This window comes from Carassius auratus, chromosome 6, assembly GCF_003368295.1.
Source record: "Carassius auratus strain Wakin chromosome 6, ASM336829v1, whole genome shotgun sequence".
NCBI classification, from domain to species: Eukaryota; Metazoa; Chordata; class Actinopteri; order Cypriniformes; family Cyprinidae; genus Carassius; species Carassius auratus.
The window spans coordinates 26,836,002-26,858,428 of NC_039248.1; the positions used below are offsets into that span (position 1 = coordinate 26,836,002).

Genomic DNA, 22,427 nt, shown 5'->3' on the forward strand with positions numbered 1-22,427 from the left:
TGTCTGTACCATATTTGATCACAACAAAAGAGAAACAAATAGGAAGTATTTTTCTTTTTTTTTGCAGTAAGAAAATTAAGCCCTTTTTTCTTAGATCAAGATTTGTTTACATTGCAATATGATGAAATCTAAGCACATTATAACCTAAATTCACATTACCTAAATGTAAAAAAACGAATTACAGCAATCTCTATCTATCTATCTATCTATCTATCTATCTATCTATCTATCTATCTATCTATCTATCTATCTATCTATCTATCTATCTATCTATCTATCTATCTATCTATCTATCTATCTATCTATTTGAAAATATTAACTAATGTTATCATGAAGTGTGTGTATATATTTTATTTTTTTTCCAAATTAAATATTTGTATAAATTAATATATAAATATTACATTTACGTAATAAATGTTGTATTGTATGTCTTATAATTAAAAATAGGTGTTTAAATGTGCTTAATCGTTATAGAAATGGCATTTACAGATTTTTCAGTTTTCGAAAAGGCTTTGTTTTGTTTAGGTAAAATACAATTTAATTTTCCTTTTGATTTTAGAGTGAAATTTTGAGCTGGATATTTCTTTGTGAGATTCATGCCCTTAACATGACATAGTGATGCATAACTGTTTATTCCACTTAACACAAGGCAAAAGCCGCTTTATGGAGGAGACTTGAGAATGAAATTAATTTATCTTTATTCTAGTATAGTAAGCCCAGAAATAATCAACAATAAAACCTTATATACAAATCATAGCGAACAGAAGAGGTTGTAAGAAGAGCACATGCAGGTCAGAGCGGCACATACAGTACAGTACAGTATATCAATTTGGAAAAAAGTAACAAATATACATCAGTAACAAACCTCATGATGTTCAGGCAAACTTCAGAGAGAAAGAGGAAGATAAGTCAGAAACTCACAGGACACTGACATTCATAAGTTAATCATGTCTTTTCTTTTTAGTACCAGTAGCAGTATCATTTACTACAATACTTGGGCTAATTTAATGGTTAGTTCATTTTTAAATCACGTCAGGGGTTTCCATTAAAATAAGTGGATTTGCAGTACTCCGTACTCAAAAAGTGAAGGGGTTAGTTTTTCTGCAGTTTTAGTACAAATCTTAATTTTAATGCATTTTTATTTAATTAACATATATTGGATTATTCCTGCGTATGGTGCAATATTAAATACATTTTGTATGATATTGCAAGAAAAATCTCAGTTCTGATTACATAAAATGATCAAATCTTTTATTTTATTTTTCTCTTCACGTTTCTGTACTTCATACATGATTTAATGTGGTAAGAATTGTAAATCGTATTTTTTTTAATGCTAAAATCTTCTATTTTTACTGCCCTTTCATCCTCAAAATGGGTTGTTTCAGAATGCCTATGTTCAGAAAACAACACTAACAAACTTTTTCCAGCATACTGCACCCTTTACACTGTATACTGCTTACTATAAAAAATAGCACACATTTTGCATTATGATAAACATTTCAAACAGTAGTTGGCTGCATTATTGTCACCATGACTTTTTGTGGGAATGATTTTCAGTATTTAGCAGTCGAAAGATGAGCTGTAAAAAGTCAAGTACATTGCATTCTGGGATATCCATGCGTTGTGTTCCACTGTCATCTGGATTTCTGCACAGACAAAATGCACACACTGTGCACGGTATATATACAGTATATACTGCAGAAATAGCATGAGTAGTGTGATAGTATGTCATTCCGAACACAGGCTTTCTGAATCAGTCGCTGAAGGGTCTTTGTTTTCAGTGCAGTGCTGTTGTGAGGAAAAGTGAGTGAATGAAAGAGCTGAGCCTCTCAGGTGGAGCGCGAGAAAAAGACAAGAGCGTTTTTCTTGGATTGATTTGAAGCAAACGTTTCCAGTAAGATTGCTGCTCCCTGCTGATTGGTCCTGCAGTTCTTGGCTGGGTCATGTGATTCGGGGGGTGGGGGATGGGGAGAGCGCAGACGGACAGATGCTGCCCTCTAGAGGTAATCCAGCTCAAGTGCATGACTCAACGCCTCCAGATCCGCCCGACACGTCACTCTCCAGAACGGCATGTTCTTCTGCAGGACATCACAAAATAACATTACAGTTTAATTAATGATACCTAGCAGTAGATGATATGACAGAAAAAGTATGCATGTATGGATGTACTGTATTAAATACTTTTTTTTAAAAATAATTAACAAAATAAATATATATATATATCTGAAAGGATAAGGACTTTAATTGTGTTTGAATTTCAATATAAATGATAATAATAAAAAGATAATTTTAACAAGTACAATTTAATATAAATATAGATGTTTAAATATTATAAAAATATTTATAAAAACTGAATATTAAAATAAATTATAATATAAATTATATTTACATTTCTAATATAAATTATTATAAAATATCATATTACAAAATAAAACCATAATAATACAAATTAATATAAATACATGATATCTTTTAATAATATTCAATCTATTGAATTATAATTAAAAACGTCATTAAAAAGGTATTAATATAATACAAATTAAAATTAAATTAATATAAAAGCTAATTCTAATAAAAGTGACTGAATTATATAATTTAATATTTTATAATATTAATAATATTGAATACAGTATAACAATCTATTGGATTATAATTAAAAATGTCATTAAAATGGTATTAATATAATACAAATTAAAATTAAATTAATATAAAAGCTAATTCTAATAAAAGTGACTGAATTATATAATATATTTTAATATTTTATAATATTAATAATATTGAATAGCATAACAATCTATTTAATTATAATTAAAAACATCATTAAAATGGTATTAATATGAATTAAAATTAAATTAATATAAAAGCTAATTCTAATAAAAGTGACTGAATTATATAATATATTTTAATATTTTAAAATTAATAATATTGAATAGTATAACAATTTATTGAATTATAATTAAAAATGTTATTAATATAATATGAATTAAAATTAAATTAATATAATAGCTAATTCTAATAAAAGTGACTGAATTATGAAAATAAAACTAGTATTATTACAAATACAATCTAAATAGATATAAATATAGATATAAATCTAAATATATCATGTTTAATACCTTAAAAGTAATATTAATATTTTAATAATATATAGATCTTTATTATTTTCAAATGTATATGGTTTTTTTGTTGTTGTTGGTGCCCGAAACAGCATTGTTAGTAAAAAGAGGCCATGTTTATTTTGTATTTATTTTTAATTTAATAACACTCATTCAGTGTGTGTTTTGCCGTTATTCCTTCATACCTTCTTGGCGACCGTCTCCTCCTCGACTCCATCTCCTACCACCACATACACGGCTCTCCGACCAAACCTCTGGGTCACGCGCTCAAAGCAGCTTTCTTTACCTAACACAGACACACAACGCTAACAATTCAGTTTCTAGATCAGGAAAACTTTCTGAAATGCAGCGTTGGAAGAGGCAGCCAACCTGTTTTGGTGGCACTGTAGATGTTCTCGATGGGAAAAGCTCCTCCGAGCCCATAGAGAAGTACTTTGGAGAGCGCTGGAATCAGCTGCGTGGTGGTGACCATCACATTCACACAGTTCGGTCTGTGAGAGGAAACAGATGAAGGATTCTTAAAGGAATACTGGGCTGGATTTAGTTAAGCTGTTTCTCTGTAAAAACATACAAAGCTTTGATGGAGGAAAAAAAAAGGATGATTTTTAATGGAAGCTTATTTCAGCCATGGAATAAAAATAGAAAAACTTAATTTCGAAATAAACTCACATTTGCAAAATATAATCTCAGAATAGTTTGATTTAAAGTCAAAACGATTTTAAGATTTAATCTCATAATTGCTAAATAATTGCAAAGTCCAAATTGGGAGATGTAAACTTGCAATTGCAATAAATAAAATAAAAATGAGTTTTGCAACAACAACAAAAAAGCTATTATTTTTTTTATTCCATTGTGAAAAACAAAATTATGAGATGTAGATTTAAGATTTCTTAAACAATAAATGAAGCAGAATTTTATTATCTTGTGGTGAAAATAAACTCCTGTAGTTTTTATCGTATGACTTCAGACAACTTGAAATACAGTGCACTGTTCTTATGGACTACATTAACGATGGCTTTTAGCTCTTTTTGGATCTTGACAGGTTCTGGTCACTACCTAGATTTCATTAAAAAGCAGCTCGGATGATCTGCTAAAAGTCAATAAGTAAAATAAGTCATGAGACAGAAATGTGTTGGCAAATGGAGTGCTATTAATCATCATATGTCAGTGTCATCAATCTTTGATGCTGACAGTGCGCTTCTCTTGCCAAAACCCATTATGTTTGACTGACACAAAACTGCTGTAACTTGCTGTAAAATAAGTCTATTGTTAAAGGAATATTCCAGATTCAGTATCAGTGGCACGCTGTGGATTACCACAGAAGGTAGTTTCTTGTTTATTTAAGCTGGAAGAGTGCAGTAATGAGCGTCTGTGTTATGGTATGTGTGCTGTGTTCACCTGGAGTTGATGAGAGCGAGAGCTTTGAGTGCCTGCGTCAGCCACAGATCCGTCAAAACCTCCATCTCCCGCCTCAGCTGAAGCCACTCTTCCCGCTTCGGACTGCCCAACAAACCTGCAAAACAACCAAGATCCAGCGGATCATCGCACTGAAGATTCATGCATCAAACCAATTCATGAATGCTGCTTCTGAGAATCCTAAAGTAACCGGCTGGCCACGAATTCCAGTGATTTTACAGCGTTGTTTGGCACCAGTGTAACAACACACTTGCTGCTTTTATAACCACAACAATAAAATGTATGTACAAATAATTGTTTTTTTTTCTAATTAATTTAATATTCAATCATATTTAATAAGACTTTCATGAAATACAGACACTTTCTTTCTTCTAAATAAAAAAGGCAACATTTTTTTCTAATATGATTTTCAACAAATACTTAGGTTTATACAAAATATTTTAATATTAAATCATATTAGAATTTTTTTAAATAGAGGCACTTTTGTTATAGTGTTTTATTTATTTATTTATTTTTAATATTTATTTTATAGTGTTTTTAATTCAAAACCTTTTATTTTATTTCATATAAGGGTCAAATTAAAAGTGCATTTAAAATTTTTACCATGGCTTGATCATATATTTTGACTTCATTTCAAAGAACTGAAAATCCATATAAAAATGTTTTACCTATTAAATATGTAATTTGCATTAGATTGTTACAAATTACAACTGGCCAATTATATAGATTTTTTTAAATACAGTTTTTATTTTCTAAAATCCAACCCTGCCAAAGAAGCCATTAACTTAAACACCCAATTTTCCATATATATATATATATATATAAAATAACTGGGTGGTTCTTGCAGCTGGTTCTTCGCTCTAACTGTACAGTGTTTATGTTTGATGCATTAATATAAAAGTCAACTGACACGGGTTTACAGCTGTGTGTACTTCAGCTCTTTTACAACGGCTCCCAGCACGATTCGATCAGATTTGAGAACAGGATCTGTCTGTTGTGTACTAGTCTTTTCTGGCCCTGGTTATGCTTGTACTCATAGCAGGGGTGTGGAGCGCTGCAGGGGTCTCTTCTCACCTCCTACATTGTTCTTGTAGGTGTTGTAGATCTCTTTGACTCGACGGTAGCGGAAGGCAAGTTTCCTCATCCAGTCGACCCCGCCGTGAACACCTGAGCCCAGGCAGAGCGTGCCTCCACCTGCTGGACTCTGGAAGCCATCCGTGCCAAAGTTATACGTGCTGCAAGTACAGACACATACACACACACACACACACACACATGGTCAGCTTCAGATCTGCTCCACAACTTCAAGCACTGTTTCTCCTGACACGCTCCTAAAAGTCTGATTAATGTCCATCGTAAAAAGTCTGGAAGCAGAGAGAGAGTCTGCCTACAAACTCTGATAAGAAACTATAATGTTTGATAACCAGTGTGTCATCATGACATTATGTTAAAGATATAGCTCAACTAAAAATACAATTTATCAGGAGATTTGATTAAAAAAAGGTCCCTGTTTCTTTTTCATATTCAGCATCAGTTCATATTCAGTAAGCAAATAAATAAATAGGAGGAAAAAATCTGTAAAGTAAAAAATAAATAAAAATAAACTAAATAAATAAAATATATTTTTTAATAAATTAAATAATAGAATGTTTACATCATTTAATATGTTTATGGATAAACAGTAAAAAAGTGTTTTTGCTATTTTTACACAATTTTTACACTTTTTCACAAAATATTGCTGTTTTTTCACAAATAAATTGAAAAATAAAATCAGTAAATTTCAGTAAAACCAATTAAAAATGAAAAAATTAACTGAGCTTAATATGTAAAAAATAATATTTAGTACATTTTAGTACTAAAATCAATTAAATAATATATTATAACATTTAATAAATCAAAGACTGCTTCTACTTTTTGGAGTATTTTTGTACTTTACAAAATAGCGATTACAAAATATTCCTGTTGCTTTTTTAATATAGGATCAGTTCATAGTAAATAAATAAATTGCAATAAATAAATAATTTAAAATAACAAAATCATATAGAGTAGACTGTTTTTATACATTGTCTGAGTATTTCTTCTCCTTTTCGAACTTTAAAAATATTCCTGTTTCTTTTTTTTTTTCATATAGGATCAGTTTATAGTAATTAATAAAAAAAAAGGACCAAAAATAAATTTTGAGTAAAAATCGAACATTTAAAAATAAAAAAAAATAAAATAAAGGATATTCACAAAATTGCTTATTTTAAGACTGCTTTTATGGCACTTTTTTGAGTATTAAAATGGTGAGTAAATAATGACAGAAATGTATTTTTCAGAGGACTGCTCATTTAATAACTCTGTAGACGTGCTCTTAAACATGTGATTAATGTCCATCATAAAACGTCTGGAAGCAGAGCGAGGGCTTGCCTCAAAACTATGATCAAAACCAACCAGGTTTAATACTCAATATGTCAGCAGCATGAACTACAGGATCCCTTTATGGCACATAATATCTGTTTTATTGGGAATGCTCATATTGTTGCTCGAGATAGATGAAGGAAGTCATACTCTACCTCAAGTCCTGCCCGTTGTCATCCGAGGCCACATCATCGATGTGAACTTGGTCACATTCCTGGGAAATGAAAAGAAAGCAGATATGCATGAGGCGGATATACGTTACAGCCGTGTAAAGTGATGTACTGTGTATAGACAGGTTCACCCGCCGCCGAGCCTCGGGGAACGATGGTGAGAACAAGAGTGAAATATTAAAAAAGACAAACAACGAAAAAGCCAAAGCAGGCCACTGCGACCCAAGACATCCAGGCGCCTTTAACGCCGGAGGGTAAAATATCAGAAAGATGGCAGACAGAACATGATATTGGATGTTAATTAACGCTTTTGTCTTGGCTGGGTTTGTGCGTACGGCTGCCAACACACACTAATTGCGTTGTGCGACGCATAAGCTGAACATCTGCTCTGTTCTCCAGATCATTATCTAGCGTGCTGTTTTAGCAACATATGCAAATTTGATAAAAAGTTGGATTCGAACTCACAAAAACAATTGCTCAGCCTTCAGCCCTGACAAAACACATTCATGCTCTAACTATTGTTTTTCATATCTTCATAGATATGACTCAACACATCATGTTTATCTTAATAATATCATGTTGCCGACCTCCCACTGACTTCTGTTGTTCTTTAAATACTTTAATTATATTTTCTCATTTTTCTTTTTTTTTTAACAGAACTAGACTTTCACATACACCATATATATTTCTATATACACTGCTTTTTTTTAACAGAAGTAGACGTTCATTGTGTTTTTTTAAAGGTTTTTTCATTAAAACGTTTTGGAGCAGTTATTTGAAATATGATATATTTTTTAAACATTATACATTTCTTTGGTATCAAATTACTGTGTCCTTGCTGAATAAAAATATTTATAAAAAAAAACTCCTCTTCTATCTTCTCTTCTACACTTTATCAAACATTAATTTAACATTGTCTATTTACACTAACTCCGCCCACTAACGTGTGATTGAGCTTGTCAACACAACAAAAGATGACTTGATTGTTTCCAATGATGAATGTTTTCCATCTTAGAAACAGAGAGATTGATGTCAAATTTACCATCCCTCCCATAGACACTGCATTAGAAACACCCTCGCATTAGCATTTTTCTTTTTTTTTTCTTTTTTGTAATTTGATGCAAAGATGATATAATACAAAGAATAGTGTTATAAATGTACAAACATCAAATAATAATAATAATAATAAAAAATAAAAAATATTTACGATTTACGATGCTGATGACCCTTAAATGCATCATCACAGTCTTCTGAAAAGGGTCCATTGAACCAATAATGTGGCATCCATTTAATCATTTGAAATAACATTATAATTTACACTCAGTACATCATTATTGCATTCTGTTTTATAATGCACTTCAATACTGAGGTGTAAATAATTGCCAATATTTGCAATTAGTTGCAATCTATAACTATTTGCACTTAGTGTAAATAAAATCTCACAAAAAAATACTGCGCTTTCCACTGTGTAGATAGAATCCATTGTTATTTACACTTAGTGGAAATAAATGCTGCCTTAATTTAAGTTTTCTCATAAAATATGTTTCTAGTAATTTAAAACAATTGCAATACTAAAACTAAGTCAATAAAAGAAATATATTTATTTGAGGTTGAATTTTTTTTAAACATTATTGATCTCTTTGGTATCACTTTTAACCACTTTAAAGTGTCTGTCCTTAATAAAAAATATTAATTTACCCCCCCCCCCCAAAAAAAACAGTTTCATTATAGCTATACTCTTACAATAATTCCATTGCTTTGTTGTTGTTCTTCTTTTTCCTTTAATGCTTGACAGACGTGGTCACTCTTGAACAATCGTGCTATTCTCTACCGAACATTACCTCATTTTTATTTATTTTTTATTATTAATTAAAGCATTAAATGACCAAGTTAGGCCATTAATGATGTGTATTTCTAAGCTGTTGCCCCTGTGCAGTCATTCAGTTCCCCAGATGACATGTTTGAATAGACTGAACTCTCAGTGTTTGAATGCTTGGGCTATTTGAGGGCAATTAAAGAACAAGAGGGAAGGGGGCCGACATTAAAACCTGCTCAAGAAATAATGGTGTGTGTGCCCTCCACCCGTGGGTTGTTGTTCCTCCCCGGGACAAATTTTCTTTTCAGTGGCAGCCACACACCCCTAATTAAGACCTCAGGTGCTGTCAGGGTTTCTACTGCACCCCCTCCAAAGCTTTTAGAGAATCTAATCCCTCTTTTCTTCACGCAGAGGGCAAACCCAGGTCTTTCACACACTGACTCTGCATTACTGTTCAACAAACACACGTAAACAGCTCTAAATTCACTTTTGAAATAAATAATACATATTTCGCTAACACTTTATAATAACTGCATGCTATTAATCATTAGGAAACAGTTAATTCATCATTTATAAAGCATTAATAGACATTTATAAGCAGTTTATAAATACAGATATAAATGCTTTATACCTGATTTAAAAGCATATCTATAATGTATTTAATAATTGTTTTTGATCAATTTATGATTTCTAAATTAAGTATAGCATTATTTACACACCAGTTATTAAGGAGTTGTCAATGGTTCATAAGATCACTTAGAAATTGTAAGTAAATGATTAATAAACTATTTAAATGTGCATTCATACATCTTTTATTCAGACTTATAGTAATAGTTACTTATAGTGTTAATAAATGGTTTATTAACATGTATTTCTACTGTAATTCAGGGTTAATTAATGTAGTTGTTAGTTAACTATTTTTGTGAGCTCATCTAAAGTGAGGACTATTTATGTCTTGTAAAGCTTTTACAAATGAGATTTAAAGGCTGTTAATATTTCTATGTTCTGTATCACTGTGTTGTGTTTGTTTCTGTTTTTTGTTTAGAAGTTAACTGAGCCTTTCAATATCCTTTATAAATGCTTTACAAGGCATAACTAGTCCTCACTTTAGACGAGCTCACATAAATAGTTAACTGACCACTACTAAATGCTTTATAACTACCTGAATTTACTACATTTCTTGTGATCTTATGAATCACTGGCAACTCCTAAATAACTGGTTTGTAAATAATGCATTTTCTCAAACATTGAGAAATGATAAATTGATCATGAATAAAGTATGAAATTACACATTATAGATATGCTTTTAAATCAAGAAAAAAGCATTTATATCTGTATTTATGAACTGATTATTACTGTCTTTTAATGCTTTATAAATTATGAATTATCTGTTTACTAATGCTTAATTTATGATTAATAGTGTGCAGTTATTATAAAGTGTTACCCATATTTCTTATCAGCTATGAATACGTGTTTTGCCGAAGTCTTCTGCTCAAGGCTGCATTAATTTGATTAGCAAAACTTTAAAAACAGTGATTTATTACTACAATGTAATATAATTGTTTTCTATTTGAATGTATTGTAAACAGTCATTTATTCCTGTGATCAAAGCATCATTCTTCCAGTCTTAAATGTCACGTGATCTTCAGAAATCACTCTAAAATGCCGATTTGCAGCTCAAGAAATATTTCTGATTATTATCAATGTTGAAAACAGTTATGCTGCTTCTTGTTTTTGAGGAAACTGTGATGCATTTGATTTTTCAGGATTCTTTGATGAATGTAAAGTTGAAAAGAACAGCATTTTATTTGAAATAGAAGTCTTTTATAGCATTATAAATACACTTAGTGTCACTTTTGATTAAATTAATGCATCCTTGCTGAATAAAATGACACAATTCTTTTTGAAAATCTTAAAATGGTAATGTACATATTTTTAAGTAGTCTTTATGATGAGTTATTTAGCTGTTTCTATGCATAATTGTGAAAAAAGCACAGCCAGTTTCAACAGCTATCAGATAAACACAAGGACACATCATGATTTCTTCCTCATATTTTGGTCTGGGTGGTTTAATGTGAGGAATATTACAAGAATGTGTCAACTCATGGAGTTCAAAAAACAACAAACAACAACAACAACAAAAAAAACAGCAGGAACTATTTTAAATATGGTGAATTATAATGCACTACGACATCAAATTAGTAAACACATTAAAGAAATGGTGACGTGAGAGGAGACAATTCCTACCAATAAGAGAAGTTCATTATCTGGATTACTTGATTCTGATTGGCCAGTTTTATTGAACATTTGTGTTAGTTTCGTGTCTCATATCTATCGATCACATCCAATGCTGAAGTCCAAAATAAGAGTGTTTGGCATAAAATGAAAAAAAGAAATGATTTTGTTGATTCTGATGTTCGGCTCACCTCCAGGTCGTTGAAAAACAGACGTGAATCGGCCAAGTTGAAGATCATCTCCTCCATCCACAAGCCTAGAGACACAGCCTTGCCAGAGTCCTGGATCAAAACACAGAAAGCACATCAATACAGGTGACGATTGCGTTATCTCAGTCGGAGAGGGAACGTGTGGTGCAACAGGTTTTTGTCCAACAAGAATGCAGATCACTGTGCTTTCAATCAGAAGCGTGTCAAACTACGTCTCCTTCTCTTGTTTTCTCTTCATGTTGTAGGTGAAGCTAACATAAGCTAATGCATTGTGTGCTCAATGCCAGCTGCGTAACTAGCCTCCAACTCCTCCGTTTGGCAGCAGATCAAGCTGTAGGTGTCAGCCAGAGGTTAGAGTCAGATTAACAACGAAACGGCTCTTCCTCTTCGCCTAATCATTGTCAGCACAGGAGCTGTGAGTTTGTCCTGCTTTAATTAAGATAATAACCTGTAATCTGCCGTCATGAATGGATGACTTCATTACAGGGGGCAGTCAAACACAGAATAATAGATGCACCACTTTAGAATTACGACAGAACATTTGAGAATGGGTTTTTAGGAACGACTGTAGTGAAGTTACGACATATGCTATTAAAAAAAAAAAAAAATTTTTTTTTGGGGGGGGGGGGGGGGGGATGAAATGCATTTGTAAATATAAAATTACAGCTATAGATATAATTATCTATCTATCTATCTATCTATCTATCTATCTTTTCTTATTATAAAAATATTGAATTAATAATTTTGAATAATTTCCTGAATATTTTGGGTTATTTTTTTTAATAATTTTTTTATGCCAAAAATCATTAGGATATTTAATAAAGATCATGTTCCATGAAGATATTTTGTAAATTTCCTACTGTTAATATATAAAAACAATTTTTGATAAGTAATTTGCATAGATAAGAACTTCATTTGGACAACTTTAAAAGCAATTTTCGCAATATTTCGATCTTTTTTTGCACCCTCAGATTCCAGATTTTCAAATAGTTATATCTCAGACAAATGTTGTCATATCATACATCAATGGAAAGCTGATTTATTCAGCATTCATGCGATTTATAAATCTCAATTTGGAAAAAAAAATACCCTTATTTATGGTTTTGTGGTTTAGGATAGCATTTGTAATTTAAGTTTTGTGAATGGGAATTCCTCTTTTGCTGTCTTATAAGCCGTCTGTTATATCGAATTTGCAATCTTGGTTTCACGTTTTACAAGAACAGATAATAGTCTGTTTTGCTTAAATCCATACACCTTCCACTTTTTATGACTACAACAAAAAAATAATTTATTGTTATTCTTAATTAAAAAGCACAACCATAAAACAGTAGGCTATATTGACAAACTAGCTTACATAACGTTTATTAACAAAAACAAATAAGACAAAGTAAAAGAATGTTTAGAAAACCGAGGAATCAAATAAATAAAACAACAAAAAAATTAAAGAAAGCCTCCATAGTGTAACATGAGGTAAACAGCAAAGATAAAACGCTTTTCAAAACAAAAACAAAAAGTAAAACTAAACTGTGTTAATGAACACAAATTAGCAAACGGGTGTCTTTAATCACCCTGAGAGGTTCTGCTTTCAGTAGGTCGAGTCTCGCTTTTGGCCAATCAGTCCAAACAGTGATGAGCTTATGGCTTTGACATAAAGTACATATAAAAAAGTGCGTTAAATATCCTGTTACTTAAAGATACGAAATCTGAGCCAATGCAATGTTTGTCTCTTTGTCTGTCTGTAAGCGGCTTTGTCATGACACACATCAAACTTGTTCCTATTTAACTCAAGCCCAATTCTAGTTTCATATGGATGTTTTCTTTGATTTGCTATCTCCAGTGGATTCCTGCCGCAGTAATAAGCTACTCCGGAGCCTTTTTCCTGGATCTGAAATTAGACACATTAGTCACGGCAACATTTCTGCAATCCTCAAAAAGAAAAGTCCAAAGATCTGCGCGCTCGAGACGGCCAGGAGTTTCTCAGTCTCTTATGTGTCACGTCAAATCCGCAAGGGATCGTGGGAATTCAAAATAGATTGCGGGCCAAGAAAAAGAAACATGACCATTGTTTCTCCATCAGCTGCCTGCATGAGATTGCGTAGAAGTTCATGAGCCGTCAATCAAACCAAAACGTCTGCAGCCGAAGGAGCGTCATTATATCTTTCACTGTTCATTTAGTTCTTCCGCATTTACTGTCTGCTGACGACGTTACTGTGGAACAGCTGTGGAACATATTTATTTATTATGAAAGAAATCATGAGGGAATTTTGTTGCTGCTAACTTTTAGGGCTTTAAATGGATTCAAATAAAACAAATGTGATTTTTACGCATTTAAATTTTTGCTGAAATTTATTCAGCTGTTTATATGATATATAAACCACCAAGCGATGGTAAGATTAATATTTTTATTCAGTTGCGATGCATTAAATTGATTAAAAAAAGTCTGTTTCAAATAAATTTTAAATTTTAACTTTCAAAAATACTGACAAAATGAAATGCATCATGGTTTTCACAAAAATAAGAAGCAGCACAACGGTTTTCAACATTAATAATAATAATCAAAAATGTTTCTTGAGCAGCAAATCAGAATGATTTCTGAAGATCATGTGACACTGAACACTAGAGGAATGATTTAGATACAGCTGATAAAATACAGCTTCGCATCACAGAAATAAATTACATTTTAAAATATATTCACACATAAACTAGCTTTTTTATATTCTTATAATATTGTCCTGTTTTTACTGTATTTGCGATCAAATAAATGCAACATTTGTAAGCATAATAGACTTTTAAAACATTAAAAAGCTTTCTGACCCCAAACTTTTGCATGGTATTGTAAATAAGGTGAAACACAGATTCCTCTTGTAATATTTATATTTTGTATTAAATCATATTTTGTATTAAATATATATATAATGTTATATTTAATACAAATATGATATATAATATTATATATATAGTTATAAATATATATGCTATTTTTGTTTGAATTTAAAACTAGTACTGTTATTGTTAAATAGAATTACTCATAACCACATTAAAGATTTAATACAAATACAAATTTGCCACCCAAAAATATTCTTTTCATTTTTTTCTTCCAAAACTAAAGCCATGTGAAGTTGAGTTGTGTGAGTGGAAGAACTGGTTTGTACCTTGCCGAAGCGTGTGGAAAATGTCCCCGTCAGGAGCGAGTGGAAAATAATGATGGTCTCATCCAGGTCCCAAATAAACACTCTCTATACACACACACACACAGACACACACACACACATGATGAGAATGAGCACACATATAATCTGCTTACTCATCAAGAAAGGTATTTACTCCAAAACACTGCACATTATCTCAGTGCTGTGTTCATGATAATAATTGCTGATAATCTTAATAGGTTCAGCCTTATTTCACAGTTTGAGGACAGACAGGCAACGCTCTGAATCCATTGTTCATAAACATTTTACATTTTATTTGTCTGGTAATCAAATACCCATATCAATATTTTAATATAAAGCATTGAAAAATAAATGCAGTTGAATCAATGGAGCAAAGAATACATTATTTAAATTAATCATTTTACTTCAGTCTCCTTTTTAGTTAGTAGAGTTTTGAAGCTTTTATTGCTCTTATTTGTTTATTGTATGCAGAAGATTAATTCAGACATTCTGCTAAAAATCCATCCGACACTCATTCAGGTTTGGGGAAACATAAGGGTGAGTAAATAATGACAAAATGTTCATTTTGGGTGAACTGTCTGTTTAAACGATAAATCGCATCCAAAATAAAAGTTTTTGTTTACATCTGATATGTATTTGTATTGTGTTTATTTATTATGCATATATAAATACACACACATACAGTATATATTTTGAAAACGTTTACACGTACATTCATTTATATTTTACATTATATATAAATATATTTAATATATAAACATAGCATATCTTTCTTAAATATAAACATGCATGTGTTTGTATTCATATATGCCTGATAAATATACACAGTACACGCTCATATATTATGTAAACAATAACTTTTATTTTGGATGGATTAAGCGTTTGAATGAGGTTTTTGTCAGACATCATTACACAACTCTGGGTTGGTTGTGAGAGTAATCCCTTCGTGCCGAAGCACAGGAATCTTAATGAAAGGGACACAGCGTCTGTACCTCAATGTCAGAGTCCAGAGGGGGGACGGGGTCATTGGCCCTCTTCCTGCCTCTCAGCTTCCCATCAGAGCTGCGTCTCGCTGGAGCGCCTTCCTGCTCCTTTCCTGGAGTCGGAGGACTCGTGGGAGCACGGTACTCTGCTGTTACACACACGTGCATGTGATGACATGTCATTTACATACAGACATACAACCTTTTAAATACTTCAATACCAGGGAAAATAGTCCTGAAAGTTTCACTTTAGCACTATTGTATTAAATACTTAAGTACATCACACATAATAAGTCATATACTTTGCACTATTTTTCAAATATAGCATAATTTGGCTACTTTAATGTTTTGTAGTATCTTTGTAACATTAAAACTTTGTTTTACATTACTATAAATTACGTATATAGACAGACATTTTTCTATATATAGACTAGATTGGATATATAGACTATATAAACTTTACTCAGACTATAGTTCATAGAAATGTTTCCATTTTGCAAGTTGGCACTCTAAATATATGTGCCACTTTTCATAGTATTTATTGTTTTTTTTTCAGACAATTTTTTATACTCATTTTTCTACATATTTAGCATTTTATACTATTTTGCATTGGAATTTCTTAAGTATTCCCTACATTCAGCTAGATATTAAATCTAGATAATAAAGCAACTTCAAAAAATTTTTTTGAAGTCTGTTTTAGAAAGTTTACTATTTGTTTTGTGTATATATGTATACACACATATAACTTTTTCTCTATAACTTTTCATACTATTTTCATACTATTGAGCTTTGCTTTATACTCAAATTGCATATACTGTACAGAGAGACAGACGGATAGTAATAATTTTCAAACCAATTAAAATATTTTCAGAAATATAATTCATATTACTTTTCATAATATTTTTCATAGTATTTTCATAAATATTCAATATTTTTACTCAGAGTACATTTTGAGGAAAACATAGTAAATCAGATATTTCAATAATTGATATTTCAACTTATTTATATAAATATTTCACATACCTTTTTTTTTAATTTTTCAAACTTTCATATACTTTTTCATACTAATTTTTCAAAATATTTTAAATATTTTTCATAATATTTGTCATACTATTTTAATAAATACTCCCTATATCTAATATAAAAATAACACACTGTTAATCAGCTTCATACTTTTCCCCATAGAGCTCACCTGTGTGTGATTCCGGGCTGTGATTGGTCGATACAGCGGGATGATCTGTGTGCTGATAGGGTATCGCTGTGGCGATGGCTGAGGGTGTGATATTGCTGGTTGTGATGTATGGGCTGTTGTAGTGTGTGTTGTAGTATGGCGAATATTGACTTTGGCTGTAGCTAGAATACGCTGAGAAGTCCTGATGGAGACAATGACATGAATGAATCATCTCAGACTGCTAGCCTACAAATTACTTTCTATGCCTTGTTTTGTCTAAACCCCACTGCAGCATTCATTGATGGTTGGCTAATACACAGTGGAAGACTATATATGACTATAATGTACTCAAAATGCCATGGTTTTATCATTTAAGGCATGCCGCTTTTTTTTTTGTTTTGTTTTTTTTTTTGGCAAAGGTACAACCAGTGTTGCCAAGTCCACAGTTTTCCCACGGCATTGGGCTAATTTAACACTGTTGCTGCAAATTTTACCTGGGAACCCTGCCAAAAAAACTTTTATTTTACCCCCAGAACATGATTTCTACCAATGGACCGCTCAAAACGTGATTGGGCTATTTTTGAGTAGCAATTTGGGGGGTTTTGTTGTGCAAATCTGGCAACCCTGGATACAACATATATCAGTCTCCAAGGGTGATTGTAGTCCATCAGCAAAGGTGCTGTGTGATGCATTTTCCTAATTTGACCCACCTGCTGAGCAGGACTGAACGGTGTTGAGCCTGTGATGCTGTTCGCACCCTGGAAAATTCCAGAAGAAATGCTGCCGCCTGGAAAAGAAGCACAAAGCTAGTTTAAGAGCGTACATCGAGCTGACTGTGGTAAAGATACTCCAAATCGCACGATCCAACACAAACACAACGCAGGAAACACGACAGGCAGTGGCCGAGGAACGTCTGGTGAAATATAGACATGTTAAAAAGACCCAGAGAAAGTCTGCTTGATATATGACTAGAAAAACAGTTGAGGTGAGAAAGGGCAGTGTGGAGCCCAGAGCAAATCCGTCTCCGTTATCGGACTTTCAGAGTCTGAATGTCTTTCTCCAGGCCCGTCTAGTTCCCTTTTTTCTGTCTCGTTCCCTTCATATTCCTGCTCTTTGGCTTTCTGAAACCCGCCCTAGATAAATGAGTGTGTCAAAACAGCACCAAATCTCCAAGGAAGCAAGCGAAAAGCCTTCAAAGGCGGAGAGAGGGAAGTGGGCGAACGCCGGGGCCGTGTTTCTGATTTTCTCCACAGCGGTGAAACGCGAGGACCTTTGGCACCCGGAGAAGGGTTATTTATTTCATGCTACAGCGGGTCTCCTGTTGGAATTCGTCTATAAATCAAACGAGACCGGCGAGATGTAGTGCGTTTTCCCAGACCCATTAGAAATCCATCCATTTCACAAGCAGACAATTGTACAGTAAATGATGTCTCGGGATGCTTATGAATAACCGCAAATCCCTCCCATACATTATAGATTATATTATCTGCCACAGCACTAATAACTCATTGATTACGCTAATTAGACAGACAGGAAGTAGATGTCTTGTGCTTTATGACTTTGAATGTCTGAACACAAAAATTTTTGGGATCAGTGAGAGTTTAATGTTTTTTAAAGATGTCTCTTCTAATCGCCAAAGCTGCTTTTATTTGACTAGAAATACATTAATATTGTGAAATAGTTGTATAATTTAAAATAAATGATTTATATTATAATATTTTGTAAAACTTAATTTATTCCTGTGATCAAAGCTGTATTTTCAGCATCTTTCCTCCAGTCTTCAGTGTCTCGTGATCTTCAGAAATCATAATAATATACTGGTCTGACGCTCATGAAACATTTCTGATTATTATCAATGTTGAAAATAGTTTTGTGTTAGGAATAGACTGATATTCAAATCAGTATTCACTGAAAATCATTAACACATTTGGCATGTCAATAGTTTTAGAAATAAATGAAACCAAACCTTTTCGCATGTACCAATTTTTACAAAGAGGACGATTTTAGTGAAGAATTAATTCCTGATCCTCCCACAAATGTAATTTTAGTATTATTTATATACTTTTTTTATTATTATTATCTAATTTTCATTAGATTTTTTATCATTTTGTATGCACTTTTGTTTTTGTATTATGATTATTATTTTTGTAACATTATGATTCAGTTTCAATTTGGTTTTAAGTTGATTTCTTTTTAGTCATTTTAGTGCTCAAACTAATTTCAGTTCACGGAAAAACCCTTCAGTTTTCTTCAAAGCATCTCCTTTTGTGTTCCATGCAGGAAACCTCATCAAGCTTTGGGATGCCAAGCGGGTGAGTAAATGATGAGGACTAGTAAATAATCCTGTCCCTTTAAAACTGAAAACGTGCCTGGTGCCACTTCACCTCTGACCTTGACTGAGAGCGGTCAATTTCACACTGCTAAGCCAAAATCAGGACTGCGGGCAGAAGAGGATCCGACGCTCAGATCCCGTCTGAGACTCACTCCCACACTAACACGCTCCTCCAGAGGCCGGCGTGTAGCAGAGAGAGGTTCTGACCTCCTGAGAGAGCAGAGAGAGACGCCTGACGCCAGGAGCCAGACCGCGCATAATGGGGAACAGGTGTGTGTGTGTGCTCTTGTTTTTGTGACATATCAGGACACAACTCTGTATAATGACATGGGTATGACACAGGTATTACAAGGAGAGGGTGACTTATGAGGACATAACCCATGTCCCCATTTCTCAAAACACTTATAAATCATACAGAATGAGTTTTTTTGAGAAAGTAAAAATGCAGAAAGTTTCCTGTGAGGTTAGGGTTAGGTGTAGGGTTGGTGAAGGGCCATAGAATATACAGTTTGTACAGTATAAAAACCATTACACCTATGGGATGAACACACTTTACACAAAAACAAACGTGTGTGTGTGTGTGTTGGAGGGATCGACTACAGACTCCACCTAAAAATCAGTGTTTGTAGGTATTTGTTAAATATAAATGTGTATTTGTTAATAAGTGAAGTTGTATTTGTAAAAATTGCAGTTGATAATACGTTTTACGTACATGACTTTTTGGATACTTAATTGAACGGTGGTCAAATATGTATAATGATGCTAAACTGTTTCCTACATGGATGTACTAGTATCACACCATAGTCCGGATCTCATGTCTGAGATTTTCCTGTGATACTGATTGGTTGACTATATACATTTTTCATTAAAATGAATAATTTTATGCTGCAAGGATGCACCGAATAGTTTGGAAGTGACAGTAACATTAAATGTTACAAATGTTTTCCATTTAAAAACTTTCTATTTTATATCCTGAAAATTAATTTCCACAAAAAATATGATGCAGCACAACTCGGCAGATCAGTACATTAGAATGATTTCTGAAGATCATGTGACACTGAATACGGAGGAATGATGCTGAAAATACAGCTGTGCATCGCAGGAATAAAGTACACTTAACAGATATTGAAATTATATTAAATTGTAATGACATTCACAAATTGGTTTAAAAAAAAAGGACACTTTTTTGTTTTTTCAAAAACATAAATAAGTTGAATAAGGTTCAGCTGCACACCACTTTTCCTCATATTCACTGCATTCAAAGTCCCGAACGCAATTCGGTTGCAGAATTACAATGGAAGAATTAAACTTCTGGTTTCGTCTGGTCAGAGGTGTGGCACTGACCGTGTGTGGAGTAACCTGTAGAGCGTCTGAGCGGGTGAGAGCCGCTGAAGTTGGACGTGTATCCCAGCAGACTGCTCTGTCCTGGTGAATGACTCAGGCCATCTTCTGTTTTAATATCTGATCAGGTGAGAGAAAGAGACACGATCATCTGTCAGGTCAGCTGTGGTGTGCACTATAAGGGCGGGTGTGAAATATCACTCACTGTAGGGCGTCATGCTGTAGCTCTGTGTGTGGTGTGTGTACGGTGTGTATGGACCGGCCGGCTGTAACACGGGCTGTACTGCGTCTGTCCGTAAGCAGCCATGACTGAGGACAGCTGCCTCTAGATGTGTCAGAGAACCAGATATTAACAACAGACAACCTCTTCCTATTGCATTAACACAAACTGATTCAAAACAACGATCTTTTGAATCGGTTCTTTTGGGTTTCTTTCTTAATTTAGAATTATATATGTTGTTCATTTTAATTAGTTTTATTTTTAAATGTCTAATATACTTTAGATTTTATACATTTTAAATTTCATGATTCGATAAATTCTTCAAAAGTACTCAACGAATCATTAACGGAACTGAATCAAAGTCATTAAATGAATACAATTCAGAAGCAAAATGACTCTATGGCTGGTTCTTTTTAATGAATCCGACAAACCAATCAGTCTCAAATTCATGAGTTATGAATTTAATTAAAAAGTTCAAGATGCTTAATGGATTCGTTGGGATTCTGAATCATCAAATTCAAAGAACGAACGATTCTCATGAGCCGATTCTTTTTTAGATATCAAATCAAACAAGTCTATTCTTTCAAACTCCTCATAAGTATTTAAATTACCATAACTGGAATAATTTAGAACCATTAAGTGGATTTCGTAAATCATGATCTCATTTCTATAACTGTACACTTTAAAACAAGGATTATATGTATGTCTATACACTGATTAATTAAAATTCTCCAAAATCAACTGTAAAACCATGCATATGAAATTTGTCACCTGAATTGAATGTTTTATGAAGAATTAGCACAGAAATTTTGCTTTGCTCACTTTTTTTCTCAAAAATAGTTAATCTTAAGCTTTTTGCTCCTTAAACGCATGCATCTTGAAAATACAAATATTTTTTGCAGCGTTTAAGTGGAGCCCAGTGCAAGTAGAAGTGTCTGTAATATCACTCACATGGCCTAAAAGCGTCGCCTGATGTGTAGATCTAGTGGCTCCTGTGGATTAAAGGAACACGTTAAACCTTTTCAGTCTGAATCACCATGAACACACTAGAGGAAGTTCATTGCAGACCTGTGGCTGTCTGTCGTCGCACTTCCGCTTGCACGCGTTCAGCTGTCAGCTCTCCTGAAAAAGAGAGACCTGTTTGTCAGAAATATGTTACCTAAAAAGCCCACGGGCTTTGGTCCAACAGCATGCATCTCGAAAGTAAAATATGAAGAAGGAACCAGAACATAAAAAATGCACAAAGCACGATTCATGTCTAATCGTGTCTTACAACAGAAAAAAAAAAAAAAGGTGAACGGACAGTATTTCTGAATGACGAGGCACCTGCGGTTTCCAAAAGCACACATAATTAGAATTCTGAGATACAGACAACAGTGAAATGCTTGTTTGTATAAACCGGCTCGGTAGGACTGTGTTCCTGGAACAGAACAATGTGCAACCTGCTTTTTCAACCTGGCATAATTTGCATCGCAAACCGCAGGCAGAACTGCGTGCCAACAGTTCAGGATGGGTGAAAAAGGCTGGCTGTTCTTGTGCATGAGATGTAAGAAATGCAACCGTCCCTGTTCTGTTATGGGCTGGTAATGGCACGGTGCAGTGCATACCTGTGGGTATAGTTTGCATAAATACAAAGAGAGACGATATGGGTTAAACACCTCGAATGACTCGTAACCTTGACCTGTTTTTTTTATTTTTATTTTTATTGCTCCTCATTTATTATAGTTTCTGCTGTAACTTTGTCTCAGACCTTAGGAGAAATGAGTAGAGCAGAGCTCAAATAAAAGCCATTAATTTTTATTTGATGAGATTTTTTTTTTTTTTTTTTTGAGTTTGCTTTGAGATCTG

At 33.1% G+C, this 22,427-nt stretch overlaps 1 pseudogene; it reads right to left on the reverse strand.

Moving 5' to 3' along the window:
* Positions 1-681: 681 nt before the first annotated feature.
* On the reverse strand, positions 682-21,771 carry LOC113105073 (eyes absent homolog 2-like; annotated as a pseudogene).
* Positions 21,772-22,427: the final 656 nt, after the last annotated feature.